Source organism: Limulus polyphemus, unplaced genomic scaffold (genome assembly GCF_000517525.1).
Source record: "Limulus polyphemus unplaced genomic scaffold, Limulus_polyphemus-2.1.2 Scaffold6299, whole genome shotgun sequence".
NCBI lineage: Eukaryota > Metazoa > Arthropoda > Merostomata > Xiphosura > Limulidae > Limulus > Limulus polyphemus.
In genome coordinates, this window is record NW_013671909.1 from 46,441 (window position 1) to 50,423 (window position 3,983).

The following is a 3,983-nucleotide window of genomic DNA, read 5'->3' on the forward strand; positions in this document are numbered from 1 at the left end:
TAACTTTTCTAGTAATGTACAAATAATGTTACAAGACACTACTGAGGAGTGTTAGATCTATAATATTGATCCCTGGTGGAGGTACCCTAACTTTTCTAGTAATGTACAAATAATGTTACAAGACACTACTGAGGAGAGTTAGATCTATCGTATTGATCCCTGGTGGAGGTACCTTAACTTTTCTAGTAATGTAAAAATAATGTTACAAGACACTACTGAGGAGTGTTAGATCTATCATATTGATCCCTGTTGGAGGTACCTTAACTTTTCTATTAATGTACAAATAATGTTACAAGACACTACTGAGGAGTGTTAGATCTATCGTATTGATCCCCGAGGAAGATACGTCAACCTTCCTAGTAATGTACAAATAATGTTACAAGACTCTACAGAGTAGAGTGCGGATTCATGATGTCAACCTATCCAGTTCATATGTAGTTGTTAAGAGAGACAACACTAAATACAGGTAAGAAGACAAAGCTTTAATAAAATTTCTACGGTACAGAAGAAGACCTTAAACTTCACTAATTTGTGGATTAACAGAACATATACATACGAGTAAAGTACATTTAAAATGTATCCTATTTATAAATCACATTATTGCAGTAAAATATTAACTTCTGATCAAAGCAAGCTACCTGCTTAGAGCACAACTAAATTTCAACATGGTGTTTGTAATTATATATACTTTGTTTTTATTGATAAGAATTATAATGCATTGTATCCTCAGCTGAGTATCTTTCTACGATATAGCTTTCATTTTAAATTGTCTGAAAAAACAAAATCTTGGGCTTATGTATATTAGATGCCTCTTAATAGAAGACATTAATAAGCCTGAATGTATAACATTTCCAAAGAAGGAGGAAATTTTTCATGATAAAGAAAGTAAGATGATGAAATACTGCTTGATCAGCTTGTACAAGGAGTGTTTGAGTCACTTGATACTCACAATGAAAACTTTTAATAGCTGACAAATACTTGCTATACCTGGTTTCATCCTTGTTCTGCAGAATACACCGGTACAGTCAATCTCATATAAAATAAGCTACAATGAAGAATTATAATAATACACACTTATGTTATCTTTAATCTAACTCCTACTGTGAAATTAGCCATAATTTGAGTACTGATCTGTTAAATCCAGCTGTAAAAACTTTATCGGGTGGAATTCTACATATTGTTTTAAATTACATGTCGTATCATATTGCTTAATTAAAACATAAACCAACTAGATCCTCAAATTATTTTTTTAAACATGAATCTAAAACAATACTAAAATATAGTAACTCTTATTCTTCACTTTGGTGAATGGAGTGTGCCTCAATAGAAATGTCTACTAACAATATCTAGAAGTTACTTTAGTCAGTGTGCTGTTACTGCTTAGATTGGATTTACCTCAGTTTGGATGATCTGATCCAACTTCAGAACTGGCTGTGACCCTGGTATTATAGAAAGAGATCATCCAAACAAGACCAGGACAATCTGATCCAACTTCAGAACTGGCTGTGACCCTGGTATTATAAAAAGAGGTCATCCAAACCAAGCTAAAGATAATATAAACAACACCAGGACAATCTGATCCAATTTCAGAACTGGCTGTGACCCTGGTATTATAAAAAGAGGTCATCCAAACCAAGCTACAGACAATACAAACATGAGGACAATCTGATCCAATTTCAGAACTAGCTGTGACACTGGTATTATAGAAAGAGGTCGTCCAAACCAAGCTAAAGATAATATAAACAACACCAGGACAATCTGATCCAATTTCAGAACTAGCTGTGACCCTGGTATTATAGAAAGAGGTCATCCAAACCAAGCTAAAGATAATATAAACAACACTGGGACAATCTGATCCAATTTCAGAACTAGCTGTGACACTGGTATTATAGAAAGAGGTCATCCAAACCAAGCTAAAGGTAATATAAACAACACCAGGACAATCTGATCCAATTTCAGAACTAGCTGTGACACTGGTATTATAGAAAGAGGTCATCCAAACCAAGCTAAAGATAATATAAACAACACTGGAACAATATGATCAAAATTGATGTTGGTATGAAGATTCGTCCACATTATTCTACAAGGTACAAATAGGAACAGAAGCTTACCACAAATGTGAGGATTACCTACAACTATGAGAAGAAAAATGTTTTCCTTGTCTTTGCTTATTCATATCTTTTACTGTTTTATATAATTGTAAGACCAACTAATTACTTATATTTGTTTTTGATTAAACCACTACACTAGCTGTTACAGTTTCCATGCAGGGTTAAACGTTTCAGTGGTTTTTGAAGAACCCATTGTTGTACTGCTTTTCTTATGAAAGCTCATTTTTATACATTTAAAACCAGTAGATCTGGAGTACCAGTCAAACTACTGAATACTTGCATTACTGTCAAAAGTAGTAAACACTCTTAAAGTTACTTTAAAAATCTGGGTATTTCTTGAATCCAGGTAAAAAACAGAGACAAAAAATATGAATATTTGTGAAATAATGCTAAAAACCCCTCTAATTTTCATTGTACTAAATTATTGGTGCATCTTAAAATGTGAAATTTAAGGAATAACCAGAAATTTATTTGACACTAAAATGTTTTAAATCACCCTGACCCTGTGTAACAAGATGTAGAGCTTGTAAAGTACACTGCAAGTATCGTATAACTACCAACCATCATAGATTAGAAGTACATTACATACAGATGAATATAATAAATCAAACAATCGTTTTGAAACAGAAAATTACGGGTTAATAGTGTCATTATTAATCAGGAAAAATAAGAAATACTGGAGTCTACTCTTAATGAAGCGTTGTTAGATTAACTATATAATCACAATTGGCTAAAACATCACAACAGGTATTGGCACAGTCTCATTACGGTGTCCTTCACGCAGTCCATCTCCAATGCATAGTGACATTGTTGAACTAATCTTACAGAATATAATTAAATAACTAATACAAACGTAAGATAATCTTCATGAGGTTGATGTAAAATGTCAATTACAGGTCAAAGTTACAAAGTCTTCTAACTAGTAAAAAGATTTCCAGGTTACTCCTAAACCTTTCCATTCAATAGTACATCACCACTGTTAAGCTACAAGTTCCAAAATTGAGTGATCTGGTTTTCTACTTCCAGAAAATGCACTTCACCTTCTCTTATTTCTTATTAATTCCACTTCCACACTAGATTATCTTGTATTCCTAGAACACCAGCTACTCCAGCTCCTTTCTTTTCATCAACATTATGGTACACCAAATTTTACTTTGGTTACGTGTTTACCGACAATCGATACATGTATATATATATATTTATTATGGTAACAAACAAAGTGATATTTATTCTTGTATTTTAACCCCAGATATAATTCACTTCACCATACTAGGATTATATACATTTTTCTAATACTCGTACAGTTTGTATAAGATTGAAAACCTAATCTAGAGATATTGTCAACTGAGGTTTTACACAAGATTCGTATGATAAAGAAATATATACAAAAAAGTATTAAAAGAAATACTGATTTAACCATTTTTAAACAATTACACTTCCCTGATTTTAGTTTATCTTTTTTAAAATTTAATGGCACAAAATTACAAATATTTTAGTTTTAATGTCCAATATCTATAAGTAGCAGTTTTATAACACAAATATTTTTTTGAATAGTTGTTCATAAAAATAAATATTTTATACAGTTAAGTAGCTACTGTTACCAACAATTAAAAAAAAGAAATGTTAACTTCATGTCTGCCCAGTCTTGTTCCATTTTGTTGTAAGATTTCCTAAAAGGCTGCGTAATGATGATCCCAAGCCCTGGAAGAAATGACACATTAGGAAGAAAAGGTTAATATTACATAAAGCCCTAGTAACTTGCCTTAAGATGGCGCTACATAATTAAATTTAAAATAATATATTTTCTAATTCAGTATATTAATTGATGATATCGAACAACTCCAATATTAAGTATAACTAGCTCTGGAACAA